Source organism: Phycodurus eques, unplaced genomic scaffold (genome assembly GCF_024500275.1).
Source record: "Phycodurus eques isolate BA_2022a unplaced genomic scaffold, UOR_Pequ_1.1 contig_420, whole genome shotgun sequence".
NCBI lineage: Eukaryota > Metazoa > Chordata > Actinopteri > Syngnathiformes > Syngnathidae > Phycodurus > Phycodurus eques.
The window spans coordinates 2,035-14,396 of NW_026904417.1; the positions used below are offsets into that span (position 1 = coordinate 2,035).

Below are 12,362 nucleotides of genomic sequence, written 5' to 3' on the forward strand. Positions count from 1 at the left end.
ACATTTGCAGTTTTTTATTGCTTAAAAACGCTTCCCAGCGCCTTGGCTGTACACTTTTTTTATTTTGACTCATAACTTGCAAAAAGGATGCTTTCCCACTGAAATCTCTGGATATTTCGAGTAGAACTCTGCCCTTTATACTAGTTACAGGCAGTTTTTTTAATCCAAAAGCTTTGGTTGGAGTTTTACACACATTTGCAGTTTTTTATTGCTTAAAAACGCTTCCCAGCGCCTTGGCTGTACACTTTTTTTTATTTTGACTCATAACTTCAAAAAGGATGCTTTCCCACTAAAATCTCTGGCTATTACGAGTAGAACTCTGCCCTTTATACTAGTTACAGGCAGTTTTTTTCATCCAAAAGCTTTGGTTGGAGTTTTACACACATTTGCAGTTTTTTATTGCTTAAAAACGCTTCCCAGCGCCTTGGCTGTACACTTTTTTTATTTTGACTCATAACTTCAAAAAGGATGCTTTCCCACTAAAATCTCTGGCTATTTCGAGTAGAACTCTGCCCTTTATACTAGTTACAGGCAGTTTTTTTCATCCAAAAGCTTTGGTTGGAGTTTTACACACATTTGCAGTTTTTTATTGCTTAAAAACGCTTCCCAGCGCCTTGGCTGTACACTTTTTTTATTTTGACTCATAACTTCAAAAAGGATGCTTTCCCACTAAAATCTCTGGCTATTTAGAGTAGAACTCTGCCCTTTATACTAGTTACAGGCAGTTTTTTTCATCCAAAAGCTTTGGTTGGAGTTTTACACACATTTGCAGTTTTTTATTGCTTAAAAACGCTTCCCAGCGCCTGCTGTACACGTTTTCTATTTTGACTCATAACTTCAAAAAGGATGCTTTCCCACTAAAATCTCTGGCTATTTAGAGTAGAACTCTGCCCTTTATACTAGTTACAGGCAGTTTTTTTCATCCAAAAGCTTTGGTTGGAGTTTTACACACATTTGCAGTTTTTTATTGCTTAAAAACGCTTCCCAGCGCCTTGCTGTACACTTTTTCTATTTTGACTCATAACTTCAAAAAGGATGCTTTCCCACTAAAATCTCTGGCTATTTAGAGTAGAACTCTGCCCTTTATACTAGTTACAGGCAGTTTTTTTCATCCAAAAGCTTTGGTTGGAGTTTTACACACATTTGCAGTTTTTTATTGCTTAAAAACGCTTCCCAGCGCCTTGGCTGTACACTTTTTCTATTTTGACTCATAACTTCAAAAAGGATGCTTTCCCACTAAAATCTCTGGCTATTTAGAGTAGAACTCTGCCCTTTATACTAGTTACAGGCAGTTTTTTGCATCCAAAAGCTTTGGTTGGAGTTTTACACACATTTGCAGTTTTTTATTGCTTAAAAACGCTTCCCAGCGCCTTGGCTGTACACTTTTTTTATTTTGACTCATAACTTCAAAAAGGATGCTTTCCCACTAAAATCTCTGGCTATTTAGAGTAGAACTCTGCCCTTTATACTAGTTACAGGCAGTTTTTTTCATCCAAAAGCTTTGGTTGGAGTTTTACACACATTTGCAGTTTTTTATTGCTTAAAAACGCTTCCCAGCGCCTTGGCTGTACACTTTTTTTATTTTGACTCATAACTTCAAAAAGGATGCTTTCCCACTAAAATCTCTGGCTATTTAGAGTAGAACTCTGCCCTTTATACTAGTTACAGGCAGTTTTTTTCATCCAAAAGCTTTGGTTGGAGTTTTACACACATTTGCAGTTTTTTATTGCTTAAAAACGCTTCCCAGCGCCTTGGCTGTACACTTTTTCTATTTTGACTCATAACTTCAAAAAGGATGCTTTCCCACTAAAATCTCTGGCTATTTAGAGTAGAACTCTGCCCTTTATACTAGTTACAGGCAGTTTTTTTCATCCAAAAGCTTTGGTTGGAGTTTTACACACATTTGCAGTTTTTTATTGCTTAAAAACGCTTCCCAGCGCCTTGGCTGTACACTTTTTTTATTTTGACTCATAACTTCAAAAAGGATGCTTTCCCACTAAAATCTCTGGCTATTTCGAGTAGAACTCTGCCCTTTATACTAGTTACAGGCAGTTTTTTTCATCCAAAAGCTTTGGTTGGAGTTTTACACACATTTGCAGTTTTTTATTGCTTAAAAACGCTTCCCAGCGCCTTGGCTGTACACTTTTTTCTATTTTGACTCATAACTTCAAAAAGGATGCTTTCCCACTAAAATCTCTGGCTATTTCGAGTAGAACTCTGCCCTTTATACTAGTTACAGGCAGTTTTTTTAATCCAAAAGCTTTGGTTGGAGTTTTACACACATTTGCAGTTTTTTATTGCTTAAAAACGCTTCCCAGCGCCTTGGCTGTACACTTTTTTTATTTTGACTCATAACTTCAAAAAGGATGCTTTCCCACTAAAATCTCTGGCTATTTACGAGTAGAACTCTGCCCTTTATACTAGTTACAGGCAGTTTTTTTAATCCAAAAGCTTTGGTTGGAGTTTTACACACATTTGCAGTTTTTTATTGCTTAAAAACGCTTCCCAGCGCCTGCTGTACACGTTTTCTATTTTGACTCATAACTTCAAAAAGGATGCTTTCCCACTAAAATCTCTGGCTATTTCGAGTAGAACTCTGCCCTTTATACTAGTTACAGGCAGTTTTTTGCATCCAAAAGCTTTGGTTGGAGTTTTACACACATTTGCAGTTTTTTATTGCTTAAAAACGCTTCCCAGCGCCTTGGCTGTACACTTTTTCTATTTTGACTCATAACTTCAAAAAGGATGCTTTCCCACTAAAATCTCTGGCTATTTAGAGTAGAACTCTGCCCTTTATACTAGTTACAGGCAGTTTTTTGCATCCAAAAGCTTTGGTTGGAGTTTTACACACATTTGCAGTTTTTTATTGCTTAAAAACGCTTCCCAGCGCCTTGGCTGTACACTTTTTTTATTTTGACTCATAACTTCAAAAAGGATGCTTTCCCACTAAAATCTCTGGCTATTTAGAGTAGAACTCTGCCCTTTATACTAGTTACAGGCAGTTTTTTGCATCCAAAAGCTTTGGTTGGAGTTTTACACACATTTGCAGTTTTTTATTGCTTAAAAACGCTTCCCAGCGCCTGCTGTACACGTTTTCTATTTTGACTCATAACTTCAAAAAGGATGCTTTCCCACTAAAATCTCTGGCTATTTAGAGTAGAACTCTGCCCTTTATACTAGTTACAGGCAGTTTTTTTCATCCAAAAGCTTTGGTTGGAGTTTTACACACATTTGCAGTTTTTTATTGCTTAAAAACGCTTCCCAGCGCCTGCTGTACACGTTTTTCTATTTTGACTCATAACTTCAAAAAGGATGCTTTCCCACTAAAATCTCTGGCTATTTAGAGTAGAACTCTGCCCTTTATACTAGTTACAGGCAGTTTTTTGCATCCAAAAGCTTTGGTTGGAGTTTTACACACATTTGCAGTTTTTTATTGCTTAAAAACGCTTCCCAGCGCCTTGCTGTACACGTTTTCTATTTTGACTCATAACTTCAAAAAGGATGCTTTCCCACTAAAATCTCTGGCTATTTAGAGTAGAACTCTGCCCTTTATACTAGTTACAGGCAGTTTTTTTCATCCAAAAGCTTTGGTTGGAGTTTTACACACATTTGCAGTTTTTTATTGCTTAAAAACGCTTCCCAGCGCCTTGGCTGTACACTTTTTCTATTTTGACTCATAACTTCAAAAAGGATGCTTTCCCACTAAAATCTCTGGCTATTTAGAGTAGAACTCTGCCCTTTATACTAGTTACAGGCAGTTTCTTTGCATCCAAAAGCTTTGGTTGGAGTTTTACACACATTTGCAGTTTTTTATTGCTTAAAAACGCTTCCCAGCGCCTGCTGTACACGTTTTCTATTTTGACTCATAACTTCAAAAAGGATGCTTTCCCACTAAAATCTCTGGCTATTTAGAGTAGAACTCTGCCCTTTATACTAGTTACAGGCAGTTTTTTGCATCCAAAAGCTTTGGTTGGAGTTTTACACACATTTGCAGTTTTTTATTGCTTAAAAACGCTTCCCAGCGCCTGCTGTACACGTTTTCTATTTTGACTCATAACTTCAAAAAGGATGCTTTCCCACTAAAATCTCTGGCTATTTAGAGTAGAACTCTGCCCTTTATACTAGTTACAGGCAGTTTTTTTCATCCAAAAGCTTTGGTTGGAGTTTTACACACATTTGCAGTTTTTTATTGCTTAAAAACGCTTCCCAGCGCCTGCTGTACACGTTTTCTATTTTGACTCATAACTTCAAAAAGGAATGCTTTCCCACTAAAATCTCTGGCTATTTAGAGTAGAACTCTGCCCTTTATACTAGTTACAGGCAGTTTTTTTCATCCAAAAGCTTTGGTTGGAGTTTTACACACATTTGCAGTTTTTTATTGCTTAAAAACGCTTCCCAGCGCCTTGGCTGTACACGTTTTCTATTTTGACTCATAACTTCAAAAAGGATGCTTTCCCACTAAAATCTCTGGCTATTTAGAGTAGAACTCTGCCCTTTATACTAGTTACAGGCAGTTTTTTTCATCCAAAAGCTTTGGTTGGAGTTTTACACACATTTGCAGTTTTTTATTGCTTAAAAACGCTTCCCAGCGCCTGCTGTACACGTTTTCTATTTTGACTCATAACTTCAAAAAGGATGCTTTCCCACTAAAATCTCTGGCTATTTAGAGTAGAACTCTGCCCTTTATACTAGTTACAGGCAGTTTTTTTCATCCAAAAGCTTTGGTTGGAGTTTTACACACATTTGCAGTTTTTTATTGCTTAAAAACGCTTCCCAGCGCCTTGGCTGTACACTTTTTCTATTTTGACTCATAACTTCAAAAAGGATGCTTTCCCACTAAAATCTCTGGCTATTTAGAGTAGAACTCTGCCCTTTATACTAGTTACAGGCAGTTTTTTGCATCCAAAAGCTTTGGTTGGAGTTTTACACACATTTGCAGTTTTTTATTGCTTAAAAACGCTTCCCAGCAGCCTGCTGTACACGTTTTCTATTTTGACTCATAACTTCAAAAAGGATGCTTTCCCACTAAAATCTCTGGCTATTTCGAGTAGAACTCTGCCCTTTATACTAGTTACAGGCAGTTTTTTTCATCCAAAAGCTTTGGTTGGAGTTTTACACACATTTGCAGTTTTTTATTGCTTAAAAACGCTTCCCAGCGCCTGCTGTACACGTTTTCTATTTTGACTCATAACTTCAAAAAGGAATGCTTTCCCACTAAAATCTCTGGCTATTTAGAGTAGAACTCTGCCCTTTATACTAGTTACAGGCAGTTTTTTTCATCCAAAAGCTTTGGTTGGAGTTTTACACACATTTGCAGTTTTTTATTGCTTAAAAACGCTTCCCAGCGCCTGCTGTACACGTTTTCTATTTTGACTCATAACTTCAAAAAGGAATGCTTTCCCACTAAAATCTCTGGCTATTTAGAGTAGAACTCTGCCCTTTATACTAGTTACAGGCAGTTTTTTTCATCCAAAAGCTTTGGTTGGAGTTTTACACACATTTGCAGTTTTTTATTGCTTAAAAACGCTTCCCAGCGCCTTGGCTGTACACTTTTTTTATTTTGACTCATAACTTCAAAAAGGAAGCTTTCCCACTAAAATCTCTGGCTATTTAGAGTAGAACTCTGCCCTTTATACTAGTTACAGGCAGTTTTTTTCATCCAAAAGCTTTGGTTGGAGTTTTACACACATTTGCAGTTTTTTATTGCTTAAAAACGCTTCCCAGCGCCTGCTGTACACGTTTTCTATTTTGACTCATAACTTCAAAAAGGATGCGTTCCCACTAAAATCTCTGGCTATTTAGAGTAGAACTCTGCCCTTTATACTCGTTACAGGCAGTTTTTTGCATCCAAAAGCTTTGGTTGGAGTTTTACACACATTTGCAGTTTTTTATTGCTTAAAAACGCTTCCCAGCGCCTGCTGTACACGTTTTCTATTTTGACTCATAACTTCAAAAAGGAAGCTTTCCCACTAAAATCTCTGGCTATTTAGAGTAGAACTCTGCCCTTTATACTAGTTACAGGCAGTTTTTTTCATCCAAAAGCTTTGGTTGGAGTTTTACACACATTTGCAGTTTTTTATTGCTTAAAAACGCTTCCCAGCGCCTTGCTGTACACGTTTTTCTATTTTGACTCATAACTTCAAAAAGGATGCTTTCCCACTAAAATCTCTGGCTATTTCGAGTAGAACTCTGCCCTTTATACTAGTTACAGGCAGTTTTTTTAATCCAAAAGCTTTGGTTGGAGTTTTACACACATTTGCAGTTTTTTATTGCTTAAAAACGCTTCCCAGCGCCTGCTGTACACGTTTTCTATTTTGACTCATAACTTCAAAAAGGATGCTTTCCCACTAAAATCTCTGGCTATTTAGAGTAGAACTCTGCCCTTTATACTAGTTACAGGCAGTTTTTTTCATCCAAAAGCTTTGGTTGGAGTTTTACACACATTTGCAGTTTTTTATTGCTTAAAAACGCTTCCCAGCGCCTGCTGTACACGTTTTCTATTTTGACTCATAACTTCAAAAAGGATGCTTTCCCACTAAAATCTCTGGCTATTTAGAAGTAGAACTCTGCCCTTTATACTTAGTTACAGGCAGTTTTTTTCATCCAAAAGCTTTGGTTGGAGTTTTACACACATTTGCAGTTTTTTATTGCTTAAAAACGCTTCCCAGCGCCTTGGCTGTACACTTTTTCTATTTTGACTCATAACTTCAAAAAGGATGCTTTCCCACTAAAATCTCTGGCTATTTAGAGTAGAACTCTGCCCTTTATACTAGTTACAGGCAGTTTTTTTCATCCAAAAGCTTTGGTTGGAGTTTTACACACATTTGCAGTTTTTTATTGCTTAAAAACGCTTCCCAGCGCCTGCTGTACACGTTTTCTATTTTGACTCATAACTTCAAAAAGGATGCTTTCCCACTAAAATATCTGGCTATTTAGAGTAGAACTCTGCCCTTTATACTAGTTACAGGCAGTTTTTTTCATCCTAAAGCTTTGGTTGGAGTTTTACACACATTTGCAGTTTTTTATTGCTTAAAAACGCTTCCCAGCGCCTGCTGTACACGTTTTCTATTTTGACTCATAACTTCAAAAAGGATGCTTTCCCACTAAAATCTCTGGCTATTTAGAGTAGAACTCTGCCCTTTATACTAGTTACAGGCAGTTTTTTTGCATCCAAAAGCTTTGGTTGGAGTTTTACACACATTTGCAGTTTTTTATTGCTTAAAAACGCTTCCCAGCGCCTGCTGTACACGTTTTCTATTTTGACTCATAACTTCAAAAAGGATGCTTTCCCACTAAAATCTCTGGCTATTTAGAGTAGAACTCTGCCCTTTATACTAGTTACAGGCAGTTTTTTTGCATCCAAAAGCTTTGGTTGGAGTTTTACACACATTTGCAGTTTTTTATTGCTTAAAAACGCTTCCCAGCGCCTGCTGTACACGTTTTCTATTTTGACTCATAACTTCAAAAAGGATGCTTTCCCACTAAAATCTCTGGCTATTTAGAGTAGAACTCTGCCCTTTATACTAGTTACAGGCAGTTTTTTTCATCCAAAAGCTTTGGTTGGAGTTTTACACACATTTGCAGTTTTTTATTGCTTAAAAACGCTTTCCCAGCGCCTGCTGTACACGTTTTCTATTTTGACTCATAACTTCAAAAAGGATGCTTTCCCACTAAAATCTCTGGCTATTTAGAGTAGAACTCTGCCCTTTATACTAGTTACAGGCAGTTTTTTTCATCCAAAAGCTTTGGTTGGAGTTTTACACACATTTGCAGTTTTTATTGCTTAAAAACGCTTTCCAGCGCCTGCTGTACACGTTTTCTATTTTGACTCATAACTTCAAAAAGGATGCTTTCCCACTAAAATTTCTGGCTATTTAGAGTAGAACTCTGCCCTTTATACTAGTTACAGGCAGTTTTTTTCATCCAAAAGCTTTGGTTGGAGTTTTACACACATTTGAAGTTTTTTATTGCTTAAAAACGCTTCCCAGCGCCTGCTCCATCATATTTATTTGTTGTGTTATAATTAACATAACACATAATATTATGTTGTGATCGTCGTATGAAATTGTGTGCAAGAAGGGCAGCAGAGTACGAGGAGGAACTTTGTGAACCAAAAGACCACTGTTCTGTTGCCCTCATACATGTCCTGTATTACTTCTAACATACTTCTCTGCCACTCCAGACTTCCGCAAGCAAAACCAAATCTCTGGTTACTCTGTCATAAGCTTTCTCTAGATCCAATAAAACACAATGTAGCTCCTTCTGACCTTCTCTGTACTTTTCCATCAACATCCTCAAGGCAAGTAATGCGTCTGTGTTACTCTTTCTGGGCATGCAACCATACTGTTGCTCACAAATACTCACTTCTGTCCTGAGTCAAGCCTCCACAACTCTTTCCCAGAACTCAATTTTATTCCTCTATAGTTCTCACAGCTCTGCACATCACCCTCGTTCTTAAAAATGGGCAACAGCACACTTTTCCTCCATTCCTCAGGCATCTTCTCACGCTCTAAAATTCTATTGAACAAGCTGGTCAAAAACTCCACAGCCACCTCTCCAAGATGCTTCCATACCTCCACAGGAATGTCACCAGGACCAACTGCCTTTCCATTTTTCATTCTCTTGAATCCCTTTCTACCTCCGCTCTTGTAGGTCACCCAATGTTCCTGCCTCTTCTGAAAAAAGCGTTCACAACAGCCATTTCCATCCTTTTTGCAAAGTCTACCACCATCTGTCCCTCCAAGTTCCTTTCCTGGATGCCGTACTTACCCATCACTTCTTCATCACCCCTATTTCCTTCACAAACATGTCCATTACAATCTGCACCAATCACGACTCTCTCTGTCTGGGATATTCAGAACTACTTCGTCTAGCTCTTTCCAGAATTTCTCTTTCACCTCTAGTTCACATCCGACCTGTGGGGCATAGCCACTAATCACATTATACATAACACACTCAATTTCAAGTTTCTGCCTCATCACTCGATCTGATATTCTTTTCACATCCTCAGCTAACTCTTCCTTTCAAATAACCCCTACTCCATTTCTCTTCCCATCGACACTATGGTAATATAACTTAAGCCATCTTCGACCCACAGTTGCTGAATTTCAGACGTTCCTAAACCTGGCCACAACTGATCCAGTTCGGAATTCTTTGGATGAACACTTCCACTTGATTGGCAAAGTTTTAAGACAGATGCCCTTCATGCCACAACCCTCTGCATTTATCCAGGCTTGGACCAGCCTCCAGTTTGCACTGGCTTGTGCCCCCCGTTGGGCTGCATCAAGAGAGGACCAAACCCAGGTCAATGCAAATCATAGTCAATGTTGAACAACACATGACCAAACAGGTTTAAGGATTAAGTTTCCCTGACCGGGAATCGAACCCGGGCCACGGCGGTGAGAGCGCCGAATCTTAACCACTAGACCACCAGGGACTTCTTTTGTATTCAACAATTGTGCAAAGATTGACATATCTTTTCTTTGGATGGGTTGATTCTTGTCTCTGTGACCTGACTTTGTGAATTACACTTTAAGCAATGTCGGAATACTTACATATTATTTGATATGTGAACAAATGTGACTTTGTGAATTACACTTTAAGCAATGTCGGAATACTTACATATTATTTGATATGTGAACAAATGAGCGGGTTTACTTTGATATAAGAAAGCGTAAACCCTCAAAGTGGGTGTGTGTAGGTGTGTAATTTATGGCATTTTCTTACATGGAATGTCTTTGTGTATTAAGAACATAACTCTTGCTGTGATTATTATTGTTTTGCTGTGATTAGCAGCAGCATCAGGGGTTGAGGTCACTAGCAGAGGGGTTATTGAGGGACTGGGTGACCCCATGGTGGCAGTGAAGAGGTGGTGCTGGTCTTGGAGAATGTGGTTAATTTTCTTGCACCTGTGCTTCCGAGTCGATTGATCTCCCGGGAGAACTTCGACTTCCGTCTGGCATGGGTTGAATGAAGACTTCGAGACACTTGGCGTTTGGGCTAATTCGATTTATTGAACAGGCCTTAGCAGCTGCTTCATTGTCAGAACGACGAAAAAGCCCCCGAAAAACCCCTGGATCTCAGTTTATCAAGGTTTAATTCTCTGGGCGTGGAATTAGCCCCTCCTTGGGGCACCCGTGAGAGGGCCATTCCTCATGACCATATTTGGACTTGCACTCCCCTGCGGGTGTCTCTTTTACTCTGTCAATTTCCCCCCTCCCTGGGGCCCTTGGTTGCGATAATGAAAACCAGTCCTCTCTGATGACCTGACCCCGGTTGTAACTCCCGGTCAGGTTTCGGTCAAGGATTAGCCGGAAACCCCACTATCCATATAACTGATTTAAGGATGTCCTGTGATTTAGACGTGCAAACAAAAGATTGTTGGAGTGAATACCGGCGGTCTCCCACCCTTTGACCCTCTCAAAGGAGGACTGGTTTCAGTACTATTGAAATATACTACAAGAACAAGGAGGAGGAGGAAGATGTGGTGCTCTTATTGGGGAAGAAGGAAGAGAATGGAACAGGAAGCAGCAATAACCCGACCGGTAGAGATGCCGTGTGTAAGGCTACCGTACTGGGGAGGCAATTGTATGATGCATACAGTGTAAACAGCAAAAATGATGAAATCACGGTCACCGCTCATTGGTTAGTATTCGGGGCTTTGTTTCAAGGCAGGAGGAACAAAATGTGTTCTTCGGTTGTGTTCACCAGGAGCCTCGGTGAACACCCCCAGCATCCTGCAGGTTTTCCTTTCAGCCTTGCTGGAGCCAACAGTTTTAGACAGACAACTTTTGTGCCAAGTTCTACCAACCCAAGCCGTGATCGTATAGCGGTTAGTACTCTGCGTTGTGGCCGCAGCAACCCCGGTTCGAATCCGGGTCACGGCAGGAATGAATCCCTCCATTTGCTTTTTTAGTGCTGTTTGAATAGTTTACGTGGGACAGTGAAAATCATCCACAGGGGCTTGTAGAGGGCCCAACATTTTCGTGGGGCTTGTGGCGCAATGGATAACGTATCTGACTACAGATCCGAAGAGTCGAGGTTCAACTCCTGGCTAGCTCGTGTGCAGTTTTGCATGTGGTATTAAACCCAATTCAGAATTCTGTCTTTGTTACTTTCACCTTAAATGCCTGCGTTACGCTAACTCATGCAACACTGTCAATGCGGTCAGGTCTTTCCATGACACTATCCAACATCAGGGAAACCCCTCATGTTAATAACTAAAAAAAAAACATCCTCCATCATATTATTTGTTGTGTTATAATTAACATAACACATAATATTATGTTGTGATCGTCGTATGAAATTGTGTGCAAGAAGGACAGCAGAGTACGAGGAGGAACTTTGTGAACCAAAAGAGGAGAAGGAGAATTTTTGTGTCTTGTAGGCTGGTTGAGTAAACATTTGTTCATGCCAACTGAAATCAGTCTTCAGTCTGAAAATGTGATTGCAATGGTGGGAAGTAACCAAGTACAGGAAAGCCCCCGCTATATCGCGGTTCACTTATCGCGGTCCGGCTCTATCGCGGACTTTTTTTGTGTTATTGCATTTGTTGGTCTAATTTTTGGACTGTTTATATCATATTTTTATCTATTACTCTTACGCTCTTGCGATATATTGTGTTTAAATGGGTAAATACGGAAATACCATAAAAAACATGCCTCGGGTGTATTTAAAAAGGGGTTTTCGAAATTGCAGAATCTCACTTATCACAAAATGGCAAATGGACTGCACTTATATGGTGCTTTTTCAACATTATCACAGTCCCCAAAGCGGTTTACAATGCCTCCCATTCACCCACATTCATTCACCAATGGCCGGCTGCTGCCGTGCAAGGCGCTGCCAGGACCACTGGGAGCAAATTAGGATTCAGTTTTGACATGCAGACAGCAGGAGACGGGATTCAAACCAGCAACCCTTCAGTCACTGGACAACCCGCTCTACCTACTGAGCTAGAGCCACCCACCTGAGAAAGTGGGGGGGGGGTTTGGAACCTCACCCCCAGTAGTGGGGATTACTGTACTTAAGTAGAGTTTTAGGTGTCTGGAAAGTTTTTTATTTTACTGTTGACAATTTACTTTCACTCTTTAAATTAAAAAAAAAAACATAACTGGAATTTCTCTTCCTTCTTTGTCAAAAATAACTACTTTTTTCAACCTCCATAGATGATCAACATCCATTCATCCATCCATTTTCTGAGCCGCTCCTCCTCACTTGGGTCGCGGGAGTCCTGGAGCCTATCCCAGCTATCACCACACAGGAGGGGACGGGGATTGAACCCCAGTCCTCAGAACTGTGAGGTTGACGCTCTAACCAGTCACCTACCCTGCCGCCGGATGATCGACAGTTAAAAAAAAAAAAAA

General features: G+C 39.6%; 2 non-coding genes across 2 annotated transcripts; one reads left to right on the top strand and one right to left on the bottom strand.

Annotated features, from left to right (window-relative positions):
• Nucleotides 1-9,364: 9,364 nt before the first annotated feature.
• On the bottom strand, nt 9,365-9,436 carry trnae-cuc (transfer RNA glutamic acid (anticodon CUC)). Its single transcript has one exon. It is a non-coding gene; the product is annotated as a tRNA-Glu (tRNA).
• Nucleotides 9,437-10,814: 1,378 nt separating this feature from the next.
• trnah-gug (transfer RNA histidin (anticodon GUG)) lies at nt 10,815-10,886 on the top strand. The gene has a single exon. It is a non-coding gene; the product is annotated as a tRNA-His (tRNA).
• Nucleotides 10,887-12,362: the final 1,476 nt, after the last annotated feature.